At 46.6% G+C, this 17380-nt stretch overlaps 1 long non-coding RNA gene across 1 annotated transcript; it reads left to right on the top strand.

The window, feature by feature from the left end:
* Nucleotides 1–9383: 9383 nt before the first annotated feature.
* On the top strand, nucleotides 9384–17000 carry LOC144333612 (uncharacterized). Its single transcript, XR_013402501.1, has 3 exons — nucleotides 9384–9483; nucleotides 13301–13393; nucleotides 16140–17000. It is a non-coding gene; the product is annotated as an uncharacterized LOC144333612 (long non-coding RNA).
* Nucleotides 17001–17380: the final 380 nt, after the last annotated feature.

The raw sequence follows: 17380 nt of genomic DNA, 5'->3' as shown, positions 1-17380 counted from the left end.
ATTCTAATCTCAACAATTTTCTCTCTTGTTCAACATTCAGATTTTATTTCCACAAACCCAGAGCTGCATTCTACATTTGAGGATGTCATTTAAGGCCAAGAAACTCCAATAAAAAAGCATTTATCAGCAGTAAAGTTTGTTTGAGGATTACCCACTGCGAATAAAGCCACGCTCCCCTTTTAAACTGAAGCATGCTATTTCAGGAATGTGACCCCTTTCATGAATAAATGACATGGTGACATTTACAGATAAAGCAAGATTTAACTGCTATGAAAGGAGGTGACAAATGTCAGGATGTCAATAATGATCCGTGAACATAATGGTTTCGTGCCTGAGCGTTGAGCAGATACATAATGTAACTGCTGCCTGACAGAGTTCTGCAGAGAATGAGCCCTGAGCTCTGGGAGAAGTCAAGAAGGCTCCCAGCACTATGACAGTCGTAAGTCTGGGGTGGTCGGTGTCTGAGGAGGGTCTGAGTACAATCTGGCCAGTACGTTAACTCCTTCTCATTGCTAGCATGTCTGTGTGCCAGGAAGGATGAAGTTTTTCTACCATGTATCATTAAATTTTGTCAGAGTAGAATTTAGATGTTGTGAAAATAGCTTTTTGGTCATGCTTTCATTTTCCAGAAGAGCCAAGAAATTAGACAAAAAGTCAGAAGAAAGTCCATGTTGTCACTATCACAGTGAGGCCAAGGTCATGGGTGGAGCCTGATCAGGTGGTGCAGCATAGACAACCCCACTGAGGTCATCTTTCCCTCTGGCTTGGGGCTAGCCAGCTGTCCCAACGCATGTGTCTGAAGTCACAGAGTGCGCTAGTGAGACAATGCAGAGGGCTCATCTGGATCCAGTCCACACCCACAGGACCTTTTCCTCTGGGCCATGTCTCCTGCCTCGCATTCAGGGCATTCTTCCCTCCGAGTTCTGCACCTACAGCTTTGAGTCTGCTCTCTGTTTTCTTTGGCCGGCTTTTTCACTTCCCCTTTAAAATGAGATGTCCTTTGGGAGTGGTAAAAATGTCTAATAACCAGCTCGTGAAGAACCATCCCCAATTAGTTTGCAGTTTTCTGTTATGTAAATACTGCCATACCCCCACAGCTGATTTTCAGTGACTTTTTCATATGAAGTCACTGAACACTGAGTTGGGAAGAGATACACACAAATGGCCCCAGCTTCAGGATTGCACAGGAACTTTGGGGGTCCTCTTTGCTTTTCCACAGTCACTTCCTGGCTCATTGACTACTCTAGTCCTCCAGATGAACTTACGATTTCCATGCAAGGAAGCCTGAGTGTGCACTTCTGAGCCTGATGTCTCTGCAAATCCAGCCCCATGTACCTAGTTCAGAGGACAACTTCCTTCACTTTCAATTCTGCAATTTCCCTGCCTGAACCCACTTCAACTCTCAACTCCTAAGGCATGGTCAGCCCTGACCCTTCTCCCTCTGTGACACTTTCTGGTTCTGGCTCATGGTCTCCATGCCCATGATAAGCACTCCCTATACCCATCCCTGGGTCTGGATGATGTTTTCTTTTCTTGTAAAACATTAAAACTCCTGTGTGTTTGGCCATTATTTCATTCAACAGTGAGAAAAGGAAGCAGAGGCTCTGAAGGGCGAATTGACTTGCCTGAGGCCTTATGATGTGTCAGACCCACATTATGACTAGAACCCAAGTTTCTCAATTTTCAATGCCCTGGGCTTTTTCCCAGGTAGCATCCTATCTTCCACTACTCCCCAAGTCACCGACCTAGCTAGAGACTCTATATCCTCAGTTCCTCCTCCCCCATCCTAGTTCTCTCCCCACCGTGATGTCCTCACCATCCTCCAAGTCCCTGTGGAGCGCTTCACTGGGGGTGGGAGATAGGAGCTGTTGACAACCGTCCTTGTGGGGCCTCTAGTACCCCATCGTGGCACATTTTGCTCATCTGTTTTTCAGTCCCTTGGTACAGGTGTAGTTTTCTTGACAAATACCATGGTCCTGTCCCCTGTGGCTGCCAGAAAAGCCATGAACTTTAAGAACAAGAGCAGGTCAGGAGATGGAGCTGTCATAGTCAGCACCGACAGGCCACCAGCTGCCACCAGCAGCATTGAGCAAGGCTCTGGGTGTGTACCTTGGGTGGGGGGATGTTTTCTCCATATGGGGACTTTTCTCTAAGACAAACAAAGGAACCCCATTCCTCCATCTTTCTGTACCACACAGGTTTGAATTACGTGCTCTGCCTCATGTGAGAATTCCCATGCATGGTTGCACTAGGAGGTGGAGGGAGAAAGTACAGCACCAGTGCTGTAGGGCCAGGTGGGTGAGGAGGGATGTGATGGGTCCTCTCCAGCCAGAGGCCTTCCCCGGCCCCTCAGCTGGGCCAGCTCTGTCTGAGCAACAGGAGTCAGGCGAGGCAAGGGAGATGTTTCTGTTGTCTGGGAGAGTTAGGGATGAGTTTGTGGATGAAGGAGGATGGGAGAAGAGCTTTGAAAGCTGAGCAACAGTTGATATGGAAAGGACAAAGAGTTGACCAGGACACCTGGAAGAGGAAGACTGTAGTTAAGAAGAGGTTTAGGCTGGGCACGGTGGCTCACACCTGTAATCCCAGACCTTTGGGAGGCCCAGACAGGTGGATCACTTGAGGTCAGGGGTTTGAGACCAGCCTGATCAACCTGGTGAAACCCTGTCTCTACTAAACATACAAAAATTAGCCAGGCATGGTGGCACATGTCTGTAATCCCAGCTACTTGGGAGACTGAGGCAGGAGAATCGCTTGAATTGCTTGAGTCCGGGAGGCGGAGGCTGCTGTGAGCCGTATCGCGTCATTGCAGACTCCGTCTCAAAAAAAAAAAAAAAAAAAAAAGAAAGAAAGAAAGAAAAGAAAAAGGAAAAAAGAAGAGGTTCAGAGGAGGAAAGGAACAAGTCTCCCCTCTGAAATCCATCTGCCATCTTCTTGCTGCTGCCAAGAGAGTCCAGGCTGAGGAAGCGTATCCCAAGGAGACAGGACACAGGAACTGTCACTCTTCCCACTAACATGTAAATGACTTCAGACCTTTTCCTAAAGGGGGCAGACAGGGATCCTCTGCAGGTCCTCCTGCTCCCTAAGGGGGCTGCACAGTAGGGAGGACCGAGGTCATGAGGTCAGGGTTGCTGGTGAGCACCCCACTGCCATGTGTGCAGTGTGCAGACTGTGCCCACTGGCCACGAAGCGGCCCCTGACTTGGCCATTCTGAGAGGTCGGCAGCCGCTATGGGTAGTATGGGTGCGGGCTGGGGGCCCTGCACCTCCTTAGCAGGCTCAGAGGCAATTAGGAGCCTGACTGACATTTTTTTTTTCTCAATACAAACTCACTTCCATCCTGCTTTACTCGTACAAGCTGACAATATTTCAACTCTAGGTAGGAGACTCACGATGCTGTCATAAAGTACATGTGAAGAAGAACTGTGAGGTAAATGCATTTCACTGGAAGTCAGTTTTGTCTGGAAGTTTCCTTGTGGTTGGAAGTTTCTTTGAAAACTTGGTGATTATTAAGATGTCAGTGGCAGGAAGATACTTGCCGCTGCCTCCCTGCTCCTCGCTGCATCTGCTCTGACAGTTCTTTTCCTTGGGCCTCTGTGCAGAGCAGGGCAGACACTAAAGGGTGGTGGGTGAAAAAGAAAGATCACTGAGCCTGAGCTCTGTGATGCTTGGGGTGCAAAGACCCTGCAAGGTTTTTCTCCCCTTCCACATGTGGCAGATCCCAAATATGCAGCCAAAAAATGTCACAAACATGCGGGTGTTCAACGATCTTGGGGTGGCTGTAGAACCTATCTTTGAAGGGGCATTAGTAAGCCCTTTGGTCACACAAAAGCAGGAGAGAAGAAGAGGGTGATGAAGGAGGACCTCAGACTACCCTTCCTGATGATGGAGGGGCTGTCTGCCCGCCCTGTGGCCAGAGCAAAAGCTCTGGGAGGGTTACTTTGAGCTTAACCGTTTTTGCTCGGGCTCCCTAGAGTTGTGGATGACAGTAAGAGGTGACAGTGTGCTAGCAGCCCTCACTCTCAGCACCTCCTCGGCCTCGGCGTCCACTCTGGCAGCGCTTGAGGAGCCCTTCAGCCCGCCATGGCACTGTGGGAGCCCCTCTCTGGGCTGGCTGAGGCTGGAGCTGCCGCTCTCTGCTTGCGGAGTGGTGTGGAGGGAGAGGCGCGGGCAGGAACCCGGGCTGCGTGCGGCGCTCACAGGCCAGTGCGAGTTCCGGCGGGTGGGCCCTGGTTCAGCAGGCCTCGCACACAGGGCGGCTAGCCGGCTCCGCTGGCCCAGGGCAGTGAGGGGCTTATTAGCACCGGGGCCAGCAGCTGCGGAGGTTGCGCCGGGTCCCCCAGCAGTGCTGGCCCACTCAAATTCTCACCGGGTCTTAGCTGCCTCCCCACGGGGCAGGGCTTGGGACCTGCAGCCCACCATGTCTGAGTTCTCCCCCACTTCCCTCCCGGTGGTGGGCTCCCGGGAGGCCCAAGCCTCCCCGACGGGCACTGCCCCCTGCTCCGTGGTGCCCGGTCCCATCAACAGCCCAAGGGCTGAGGAGTGCAGGCACGGCTCGGGACTGGTGCACGGCTCGGGACTGGCGGGCAGCTCTGCCTGCAGCCCGGGTGCAGGATCCACTAGGTGAAGCCAGCTGGACTCCTGAGGCGGATGGGGACTTGGAGAACTTTTATATCTAGCTGGAGGATTGTATGTGCACCAATCAGCACTCTGTATCTAGCTAATCTGGTCGGGACTTGGAGAACTTTTGTGTCTAGCTCAAGGATTGTAAACGCAATCAGCAGTGTCTAGCTCAAGGTTTGTAAATACACCAAATGGTACTCTGTATCTAGCTAACTTTGTGTCTAGCTAACCTAGTGGAGACTTGGAGAACTTTTCTATTTAGCACTGTGTCTAGCCCAAGGATTGGTAAATGCACTAATCAGCACTCTGTCAAAACGGACCAATCAGCTCTCTGCAAAATGGACCAATCAGCAGGATGTGGGTGGGGTCGGATAAGGGAATAAAAGCAGGCCACCCGAGACAGCCAGGGGCAGCCGGCTGGGGTTCCCTTCCAGGTTGTGAAAGGGTGGTTTTTTCACTCTTTGCAATAAGTCTTGTTGCTGCTCACTTTTTGGGTCCATGCTGCCTTTATGAGCTGTAACACTCCCCGTGAAGGTCTGCAGCTTCACTCCTGAAGCCAACGAGACCACAAGCCCACCCGGAAGAACAAACTACTCCAGACGCGCTGCCTTTAAGAGCTGTAACGCTCACCACGAAGGTCTGCAGCTTCACTCCTGACAGGGAGACCACGAACCCACCAGAAGGAAGAAGCTCCAGACACATCTGAACATCTGAAGGAACAAAGTCTGAATACACCATCTTTAAGAACTCTAACACTCACTGCGAGGGTCAGCGACTTCATTCCTGAAGTCAGTGAGATGAAGAACCCACCAATTCTGGACACAACAGGATGTGAGACTCTGGACCTGGGGAGCAAGGGAGGAGAGAACACCAGAGAACTGCTCTCTGGGAGTGCCCAGCAGCTTGTTGTGGCATGAGGGTGTATTCCTGAGTGCAGGGGTGAAGGGCGCTGCTGCCTGAAGGGATGTGCTCCCCACTGTGGGATTGCTGACGGGCACTGGAAGCAGTGTGTTCCGATATTCACCTTGGAGGCTTTCCTTCTCAGCATTGTCTCCTCTTCGTTTATCCTCAGAGGGCATGAAACTCTGACGTTTCACAGCTAAGTGCCAGGCTTGTGTGGGGACTGAAAAGCGAGAGGGTGCCCACATGTTGGGAGAAGCTAAGCAGAAGCACGGGGCACAGGAGGGACCTCACAAACGGAGGTCAGCAGGGGAAGGCTCCAATCTCTGCTCTGAAACCAGCAGGGAAGAGCTGCCCCTGGGGGACCGGAGCACATACTTTTCCTGGGCCCACAGCAGTCGTAACCAAGGGGAATCTGCAGTCCTAACAGGGGAAACTTCTGGGAGTCATGGCCTTTCTACAGCCACAGAAGATGTCCTCAGTTATTTTTATCTGCATGGAAAAGACCATGGTGATCTGGGAAGATGGGAAAATTAGGAATACTTGCATTTCCCTACATATCTCTCATTAAGCACTTTATGTATTCACTCATAGACACCTGTTCCACACTACTTTGGGTCAGGCTGTGTCAGGGTGTGGAGAAAAAAAAGACCGAGTATCTGTCCTTAATAATCTTTCTCTGGCTATTGCTGGATGATGATGAAGATGGTGATGATGATGATGATGGTAACGATGACTATTACAGCAGAATGTTTCATGAAGGAAGTTCGCAGCCTTTAGGGGAGACGCTGACTCTGCCCAGAACTGGCCCCATAGCTCCTGGATGAACTTTGGTCTTGGACTCCTGCTCCTGGAGTCAGCTGTGGGCTGTGGGGTCCTGATGAGAAAGAACAGGAATCTCAGGAGGAAGGAGAAGCACTCACCCTTATTCTGCTGAAATAATTATATTCTGAAAACTCCCCAGAGTCAAGAGCAATGTGCATCTAGGTTAGAGTTGGAATTTTGAAGATGAAGTCAAGTTTCCGCCCAGGTCATGCATCTTGAAATTTCATGTCTCTCTCTCCATGTTCTTTATCCTGTCATCAGGGTGCCTGGTCCACTGGACCGTAGTTTTCTGGAGGACAGAAACTGTCTCTCGGGAGCTGAGCATGGGTCTGAGTATCCTGCACACACTATCTCGGCTGAATTGAACATGGGCACAGCACCTACTTCAGAGGGATTTCCTGTTTTCTGCCAGGCAGCTTGAAGTTAGCAGCTGTGACTGGTCATGGTCTCCCTGAGCAGGGGTTTCTGGTTGGCAGCCTCAGCCCTCTCCTCTGTGCCCTTTAATCCCTGCCTTTGGGCCTCCTTGATTCTCCCACTCGGGGACAACAGGACCCACGTTTCCCTCTCTGAATCCTGTGTTCTTGGGGGACTCTGGTGCTAGAGAATGGCCCACCTGCTTCAGCAGCCGGGAGCTATGTTCTCAGCTTGACTGCTCCAGAGGGAAAAATGATATTTCCTGGAAGTCAAGTTCTCAGCTGTAGCCTGTGCCTCTGAAAGATTTATTCCTTGGACAGGCTGCTCCAAACCTTCACTCTTCTGGGTGTCTTCCTGACTCAGCTCCCTGGGGCCAGTGCCCAGAGGGAGTGCTGGGGCCACTGCTGCACAGAATGTGAGCCAGAGTAGTGGGCATCACTGATTTTCCTGATCCAACTATGGCCCTGGAAAGACTTCAGGAGACAGAGGCTCTCCATCTCAGAGCTTTGTCCATTGAAATGCTAGTGTTCTGATGATGTAGATAGCATGGGAAGAGTTAGGACCAACAGGAACTTTACTGAATGTGTCTGTGACAGTAAATGTGGCATGTATTTAGAAGAAGTGAGCACGCATGTGTGAGCGTGTGTGCCTGTGTCTGTGCGTAGATCTATGCAAGTATGGGTCTGCATGAAAACACCCCCAAAGATTAGTATTTTAATATATAAATCTGGAAGAAAACACTGAGCTACAGCTTTAGTTGAAATATTTTCTTAACTACTGTACTGTAATGAGGAAAGTACTTGAACAAGAGAACAAAATATAAAGTCCAGTTTCCTTTTGAGCGGTCCATTGCCGCACCCCAAAGTCTGCTTCGTGTCCTGTCTCACTGCCCTGGGCACCCACGTTCACACGTGCTGAGCCACAGGCAGATGGGGCATGGCTGGCTCCTCGGGGCCCACGCAGTCCCAGGGGGCAGCAGCTGTGCCTTTGCTCCACTCCACTTAGCTCTACAATAGGAGAACTGCTCTCTGTGACTTTTAAACTTTGAGGGTGAAGGGCATGATGCCAATTTTCGGGTGTGGCATTTCTGTGAATGAGCAGGAGGCAGTTGGGGAGCTATAAACGTGCATATTACAGAGCAGCATGGAGCAGCTGGGCCTCAAAGGCTGATCTTTTTCTTATATCCCACAGTTTTATGGCTCCATACCTTTAAATATTCATTTCCATTGCTCTACATGAGGACATAAAGTCAGATTGTGCTCTCACAAGTCCTGGTGGGTGCCCATCTCTGCAGTCCTCACGGCGGGTTCCTTAGGAGAGCCGGGCTGAGTCTCATCATCCCCCACTCTGCAAAAAGAGGGACAACTCCAAGCCGAAAGAGCTGGCCTGGCAGCCCCTTGGAGGGTGACATAGTTGAGTCAGCCTGCCAGTGTCCTCTGTTGAGGGTCACCTCTACACACTCTTCTCCTTATTCTTCTGCTATCAGAAGGTTAATGCATTCTATGTATACGTCTGTGGGTAACTCATAGGGGAAGAATTAGACACCTCTCTATGTTTAGAAACCCAGTTCCTGCCACAACTTCTGAAACATCCCGGGTGTTCAATTACTATTTGTTGAACTAACAAATGATTCTCCTTTTTGGTGACTTATATGTTCTTCAGTGACTGGAGCTTTCACATATAAACAATACCAGGTTGTGAATAAAATATGCAGTGGGAAGACACAGTTATGAAGCTACACTGTCAGATGAAGTTACCAAGTTATTCGTTCACTTCTTCACTCACTTCCAGTCCCCAGAGCCTGGCTTTCTTCCTCGACATGAGGCCTGCAACTTAGAGGTTAACAGAGGCCAGACCAGTCACAGGCTCCTGAGCTTCAGCTGCAGTTAAGGATTCTGTTCAAGCATGTGGTCCTCTGCTAGCCGAAACTTTTTGGTTGAAGTGAATGCCTTGGCTGCAGCAACTGCTTGTAATTTGTAACAGACAGGCACAAGCAGAATGCTCCAATTTCTTGGTACTTGGACATAGTGTAGAATATCTGATCAGGCTGCATTGTTTTAGGTCTGTACACAGTCACTGTTCCTGGACAGTTATAGAGTTATCAGGAAATCTGGATGGCGGGGAGGACCCTGGGCAAACATTGAACTCAACCATTTTATGATTGTCTGTTTGATTTTCTTAGAATGACACCCTTGCACACTTCATCTAAGGTCAAACTAGTGAAAGGTAGCCATTGAATGAGAAAGGAGGCTCAGATTCAGAGTCATAAAATGTTGAAACGTGTTGTTACACTATATAATGATAGAACACCTGTCCACCCCAGCATTTCATAGACGTTTACAATTTCCTGCGTATACTGTATTTCTTTAAAAGACCTGGACACAGCACACTGAATGAACAAATTGTCCCCACCTTTGTGCTGCTGGTTTGATTATAAGAATGTTAATGACATGGGGTAGAGGCAGGAATGTGACCAACAGGCCCCATGTACTGGTATTTTCCACGAAGCGTGAAGCTACAGCCGCCAAACCCACACTTGGCTCCTCAACCTCACATTATCTTGCAACCTATGACTTAAAGGGATCACTTCCCCTTCCACATACTTCTATGCAGCTTTCTCTTGTCAGTGTTGCTGCTGACACCAACTGTATGACCACAACTCCTAAATCACAGGTTACAAAGCTCTTCGCCATCCACCAGTGACCTTGATCTTCACACCACTCCTGTAAGTAGACCAGGTGCCTATTGCCTTCTATTTTTACAGATCTAAGAAATAAGGCTCAGCGAGATGACGTGACTTAGAACCATCTCATTGATTGGTGAGTGGGCTGACACCAGAACTCAGGACTTCTGAATTCTAATCCTATGCTGTCTACACTGCCTCCCTGGGGTACATGCTGCCACCTAATCCAAGAAGTATCTTTCAGAAAAGGAAGGTCAGATTCTCCCTACAAATGCTTGACTTTAACAAGTACTTTTGGTGATCATCTTCAGAGCGTCTTCAGCCAACACTGGTTTTATCCCTGAGCGCTCTCATTTCCAGCCTCTCCTCTCCATTTCTGGGTGCTGACCTGATGCCATTCCAGCATTGCAAATGAAGCTCTTTCTGATGCCTCCTTCTGCTTTCTGCCTTTCTATGTATTCTTTAAGAAGACTCGAAGTATGTGGGCCTGGGTGACGAGAGAGTGTGAGTTGTTCTTGCTGGCCCCTCCTTGGAGAGAGATTATAAGACAGAGCATAGGTGAGTGCAGCTATGCAAGGTGCACAGCGGGGGCTTAATAAGGTTAGTTACATTTCAACTTCAGAGTCAGAACAGTGATCTAAGGTGGAGAATGGGCTAAATGGTGAGTTAAGGACATTTGCCTTTGGGGTCTGCTCTTTCTTCTGGCAATTCTTCCAACAACTCTTTTCGTCTTCACAGGATTTGTGCTTTTCCAAACATGTTCTCAGAAAAGGCATGAAATTCACCCATTCCGAGACTGGTGCTGGTTTTTGGGCAGACTTGAGGAATGGGAAGAAGTACAGCCCAGAGTAGGGGAGAAAACTCTGGGGACAGGATTCCTGACATTGGCCAGCACATGGACCAAGGACCAAGCCAGGAGAGTGGATCTTTTTTGTATTATTTTTTATTTTTTTATTTTTTGAGTTGGAGTCTCGCTCTGTCACCCAGGCCGGAGTGCAGTGGTACAATCTCGGCTCACTGCAACCTTGATCTCTCCGGTTCAAGCGATTCTCCTACCTCAGCCTCCCAAGTAGCTGGGATTATAGGCATGTGCCACCATGCCCAACTAATTTTTGTATTTTTAGTAGAGGTGGAGTTTCACCATGTTGCCCAGGCTGGTCTCAAACTCCTGAGCTCAGGTGATCCACCCACCTCGGCCTCTCAAAGTGCTGCGATTACAGGCGTGAGTCACCATGCCTGGCCAGGAACGGATCTTTGGATGCCCACCTTAGGGTCAGCTGCCCAGGGGATGCTGCTCTGGGAGGGGTGAATAAACTTCTTCTGCCAAGCTGGGGGACTGGCGCTTGGAAAAGATTTAAGATGCTGCAGCATTGCACTGGTAAGCTGTGCTTTCCATTCAGTTCTGGGCATATCACAATTCCTTTCCTTCCAGAGCCAACTGAATTAATTAGGAAAGGGAAAGAGCCCCAGTGACTTGTGCTCTGACAAGCCCTTGGTCTCTTTGAGCTCTGGTGACAGGCAGCCAGACTTCAAAGGCCCCCATGCCCTCCTCCTTTTACCCTGCCTGTCAAGAGAGGCTGCTGAGGAGCGGTGCTGGGGCTGGAAGGAGGGCGGCCAGGGAGCAGGTCTCCCTGACATTTGTCCTTCCCTCACTGCCGACAGCCAACTCCAGATCAGCTCTGTACCCTGCTGCCACAGCCCTCGGACCTCTCACACCAGGGAGACAGCTCGCCTCTAAATTTAGCAGGAGGAGGGGAAGGGGAGGTCAGTGTGTCCAGGGTGAGGGCTGAAGGTGGAAGTGGAATAAAAGAGACAGTGGACAAGTGGGGGCAATGAGAGAGAGAGGAGGGAGGGGAGGGATTTCTAGTTAGAAGTAGCTGTGACAGATTGAGAGAGGAGAGTCTTTTAAAGAGTTTGTAAAATGTAGAGTGTGACTCTTTCACTGTTAGTACCAGGGAGCATTACTAATGTGTCCTAATGGAACAGTCAGTTTGCATTTGTGAGGAGGCTGAATTAGAGCTCTCTTTTAATGCAGCAGGAGCCTGTTTGAGCAACTAAAGCTACTGTAACTGGAAGAGGACCAAGGGCATTGCCATTTCTGTCCAGTATAAAGCAAGGCAGTAGACGGGGTGCTTATTAAACACGTACTATGTGTCCTGGCTGGAATTGGCATGTTCTCTTACTTAGCTCACTTAATCCTTACAATAATTTGGTGGGATAGCTTTCAGGATGATTTTCTTTTTTTGAATTATGGATTAAGCTGAGGCTCGATTTGTAGACTTTAAGTGACGAGTTTAGGATTCGGCTAGATCTGTCTGATCTTAAACCTGTGCACTTTCCACTCCCGTAATAAATGAATATGAATACCCTGAAATCCTCCTACCAGAATGCAAGTCTATGGTTCTAACCTCTTCCTTCAAAAAACGTCACACTTCTTACTTTCCTTTTAATGGACATGACAATGATTTGTCGTTTTAATTCCCTGGCAATTTTGTTTCCATACTTTCTTGACTTTGGAAACCATGTCCGTCTTGAAGGGAGTACAGATGACTTTCAGAAAGTTTTGGTCACCAGGACAGAGCCGAAATGTTGAATCAAAGCCCCTGTGAGCTGGTCAGAGCTATGATGGCTGATGTCTTTGATTACCAGGGCAGGCCTACATGCACTTTCTCAAAAAGGCACCTTTGGGAGGGAGAAGCATTTGGATGGAAACATGTCCCTAACCAGATAGGAGCACCACATCCAGCAAGGAAACAAAAAAAACATGGAAACAACCTTTGAATTCTTCGATTCTTCAAGGAAGCTTTTTTTTCCCCATTAAAAACCCAGCTAAATGACAACATTGAGATTATTCTACAGTATATTTATCTGTGATTGTGCTATTACCACCTGTTGCTAGGCAACCAAGAGTTTAAGCAGTCATCAGTGAGAGGTTAATGTTCTCAGGTCCTACCTCTGGCTCTGCTGGCATTGACCTGGGACTTGATGCTTGGCAAGAGATGTTCAGCTGCCCTAGACTTCATTCCGGAAATGTGCTTAGGAGATGATAGGCACGTCCACACATGCTTACCTTGACCAAACAGGCAGATGAATGAATGAAGGAAGGAATATCTTTAAAGGAGCTTACTTTTTTTGAGATAACCTCCCAGTGAATTCTGGAAGTAGTTTTTTAAAGTGGAGCAGGCCTCTGAAAGTCATAACCTCCCAGCGAATTCTGGAAGTGGTTTTTTAAACTGGAGCAGGCCTCTGAAAGTCATGTGAGTGTGAGTGTGTACGTGTGTGTGTGAGTGTGTGTATGTACTGTTATATGCTGCATAATAATGTTTTGGTCAATCAGAAGTCATCTATATGATGGTTGTCCCATAAGATTATAATACACATTTATACTGTACATTTTCTATGTAGGTATGTTTAGATACACCAGTACTTACCATTGTGTTACAATTGCCTATGGTATGCAGTAGTCACATGCTGTACAGGTCTGTTGCATAGGACCAATAGACTACATCATACACCCTAGGTGTGTAGTAGGCTACACCGTGTGACTTTGTGTAAGTATACTCTGTGATGTTTGCATAACAATGAAATTACATAATGATGCATTTCTTGGAACATACCCTTGTAGTTAAGTGAGGCATGACTGTATGTGTGTGTATGTGTTTGTTATGTATATGTGCATAGGTATGATGCACATATGTGCATGTACGTATATGTGTTTGTGTGTGTGTGTGCACGCTCATGTGTGTTTGGAGGAGGAGAGAAAGGGGAAAGATGAGGTCAAGGGCAGTGGAGAAAGGGAAGGTTGGAGGGCTTCGGGGCTCTGTTGACTACATATATTGCCATGCATGTCACCATGCAGGTCTAGAGCCTGGCCCCTCCATCCCAGTATCATGCTTTCTCTGCATCTTATGATCACTGTCGTTGCCTCCAGTGCCCAGGGCCGACTGGAAAGGTGAGTTGTCTGCTGTCTGTCTGGCCTGGCCAGGCTCGCTTCTCCTGCTTCGCCTGCTAGATGGAGGTGCTGACCTCCAGAGTGCCGGGAGCATAGGATTCCCTGCTCTGAGCACGGGTGCAACCATGTGAGCAGTGCAGGCCTGTTTGTTGTACAGGAAATGACTGCTGCATTATGAAACATGGTTCATTTCTAGCTAACGTGTATTGTTTCCCCTGCAGCTCTTTTTATGTTAAAGCCTGTCTCTCCCAGTGTTATCTGACGGTTTCCTAGGAGATGCCCTCCCCGGCCAAGCTCTCGCTGATGCTGGAGTTGGATATTATCTGTAAGCACTAAATATCTGCTTTGTTCACTCAGTGCTGCTGCTGTGCTCTTTTTCCCTGGGCTGGTGGCTAGTTTCTTGCCAGCATCCCTCATGGCTGTGCAGAGAGAGGGAAAGGTTATATCTGCCTTCCCACATCTTCCACAGCTATGGAGATGGGCTCTCAATCCTCCCTGATGGATTTTACTTACTAGTAATTTCACATTTCAAGCTAATATTAAGACCTTTTTGGTTGCTGGTAGATTTTTCAAATAGAGACAAATTTGAGGCACAGCAACATTGCCAGTATTTGCATGATGAACAGAGACCCCTTTCTCAGAAGGACAAGTTAAGCAATTTTTTTTCTCGTTATACCTCAGCTTCTATATCTGTCAAATGGAGCCTCTGCAGTATTATCACCATGAACAGTTGCTGCAAACTTCAAGTAGGAGCTTTACTTCCTCTTTCTTAGTCTTCTTTGACAGAAAGGTCCAAATATAGTTCCAGGCTGGCTTTTCACAATGTGATGAGAAGACGGCATTCCTGAAGTTTGAGGGAGGCTGCTGTCACCATGGGAAGAGGGTTTGACAACTTGGGCAGTAGCCACACAAAGATACAATTCCTAATCTGTCAAAATTGCTTTTTCTTAGAAGCTCTGATTATATTAACACATTCTCTATCTGATCTGATGGTGTCTCTTTGAAATTTTCTCCTTACAACTGTAACCAAAATCAATCCAATTATATTTAAAAAGTATGCATATATATTACTTCTGGAACTAAATTTAAAGGTAAATCACATATATCATGGTTTAGCTGTAGATTTCTATGAGAAGTGGTGGAAGAGGACAAGTAGGAATTAAAAAAAAAAAAAACAAGAACTGTTAAAAGATAATCTGATATCAACAAGTCTCTGAGTATAAAATCACAGTTCAACTGTTTTCCTTTATGGTACAAGAAGATATAAAAGAAAAATAATAGACCATTATTTAAGGGAAGTAAATAATCCCAAGAGACTGAATAAGTTAGTATTTACGCCAAAGGAAACTTTCTCCCTGTCTCTTCTTTTCCCCAACCCTCAGCCCTGTCTCAGCTGGAGATCCGTGGAGGGACAATGTGTTTTATCGAGTTAATGACAGAGTCCCCTGAAAATGGAATGAGCACAAGTGCTTAACACATGACAGAGGCTGGGCCTACTCTGCAGCTGTTTGCAAATAGAATTATGCCACCTCTGGATACATGACAGCTTCATGTATCCATCCCGTAGCCATTGATCTTCGTCTCTGGATGGACCAACTCTGTGGACAAAGTTTAAGATAACAGAGTAGAACATGAGTAGCAAGCTGAGCCCAATTATCATGCTCCAAACTCAACTTCACAAGGCGCTACCATGACACGTCACCCAGACCATCTTCACATTTCTAGAACCTTCTAGCCATTGAGAAAGACCTGAAACTGGGGACTTGGGAGTACCATTCAAAGAGGTGGCATTCAAACGTGTTAGATTGAGACCCTAAGTAAGAAATATATTTGATAGTGCCATCTAGTACACATATACATATATAGATGTACATGCGTATCTATAAAAATGAAACAAACATTTCATAAAACAATCACCTCACTATGTAGGATGTACTAGGATATTTTTGATTCTATTCCATTTCATTCCATTATAATTAATTATGACTATAATTAGTTTCACTACTCTGACACAAATCTAGAACCAGGGTTGGGGTAGACACGGGACTCCTTTGAACAAATCTTCCAGGTTGTCCTCTACCTGCAGACCTGAAGGAGACTCATGAGGCTCTTGTAGCAGCCCCTACCATATTTGAATGACATCTGATAAATATTTTAAACAATAAAAAATAAGGGCATTTAAACATTTTTATGGCTTATCATTTTGCTTTAGTGTAATATGAATAAAATACAAGTTATTTTGAACTGAACTTTAATACTATAATTATTATATTAATTTAGTTATAAGTCAGTTATTGTCTTTAAATTTATTTTGGAAGATGGATGGAAGTAACAAATACTGGCCAGGCGCAGTGGCTCATGCCTATAATCCCAGCACTTTGGGAGGCTGAGGTGGGTGGATCGCGAGGTCAGGAGTTTGAGACCAGCCTGGCCAACATGGTGAAACCCTATCTCTACTAAAAATACCAAAAATTAGCCGGGCGTGGTAGCAGGTGCCTGTAATCCCAGCTACCCAGGAGGCTGAGGCAGGAGAATTGCTTGAACCCAGGGGGCGGAGGTTGCAGTGAGCCGAGACTCCACTGAACTCCAGCCTGGCGACAGAGCAAGACTCCATCTCAAAAAAAAAAGAAGTAACATGTATCAATATTTATTGAAGCCTTGTATGTGCCCAGTATATTACACATGTTATCTTATTTAATCCTCAGGTTCACCCTAAAAGAAATATATTACTTTCATTATTTTACAGGTAAGGGAAACTGAGGTACAGAGAGGGGAAGAGCCATGATTGACTCCCTGCAACTCATCTGGGAGGGCACCCAGATTTACATGCGGATCTGTTTCACTACAAAGCGGTGCCCTTGACTTAACACTCCATCACTTTCCATACAAGCTTCAAACTGAACTCCACCTTCATTAGCTTGGTGAGCGCAGACCACCGAACACTTCTAACATCTCTCTTAGAGGTTATGTGTTGGCTCTTGCGTTCAGAACTATCCTAAAAGTAACTGAAACAAGGGGCTTTTGACTCCATGGATAAACAGTTGCTGGGGAGCAGACCTTGATTCTAGCCATTACTTAGAAAACAAATCAAATTCGTAGTCAGACTAGTGATGTTGTTGGAACTTTTCAAACATGAAGACTCATGTATGGACATATATGCTTGGGACCAAAAGCACTCTCCTTTTCCAAACAGCAACCTACACTTGACCTTTTGAGAGGCTGAGCTGTTGCTGAGGACTGTTTAGATGGAAGATTTGATTGTTGGTCATGAAGGCGCTGAGGAAGAGACAGGATGGTGTCCCGGGATGGAAGGAAGGCTCTGGACATCAGAACTTTGGGCCACTGTACTGCTGTGTAAATTTGCAAAATCTACTTAATCCTTATGGCCTATTTCCTCATCTGGAAAATAGTTAAATGAGATCCACTTTATAGAATTGTTGTAGTGATTATATAAGTAAACACATAGTAATGTTATTTGATTTTATTATTATTATTATTATGATTTGTCACTCTAAGCATTTAGCTTTGGTGTCTCCAATATTCAGTACTCACATTCATGTTCAAATTTGAATGCTAGGTAGAAATGAAGACTTTGTATCTGCCACCAGAGAAGGCTATTTATTGTTTGTCATTGCCTGTCACAAACTCACAAAGATAGTATTTGTCTATCCAAAGGTACCTAATTCCTCAGTTTCTTATGTGACTATAAAGGGGCCTACTTTGATCTTACCATGAACACAAATCCTTTTGAAATTTCAATTTGTCAGTTTTGATATTTGCTCCTCTCTCTTTTCTGCTCCTTTTATCCAGGAAAGGAGGCACATTGTAGTTTTTGACTTAATAATGGGACCTATGTTAATAGTAAAGAAAGTTCAGAAGCCAAGAGAAAACCCGTGAAATGATAAAAAAGGTAGATGGATATATTTTTTAAAAATGTTCTGTCAAACACCTTTGAATTGGCACCATTGAGAATACCTTTCAACATGT

This window comes from Macaca mulatta, chromosome 13 (assembly GCF_049350105.2).
Source record: "Macaca mulatta isolate MMU2019108-1 chromosome 13, T2T-MMU8v2.0, whole genome shotgun sequence".
Taxonomy (NCBI): Eukaryota; Metazoa; Chordata; class Mammalia; order Primates; family Cercopithecidae; genus Macaca; species Macaca mulatta.
This window is presented reverse-complemented; position numbering and strand designations above follow the sequence as displayed.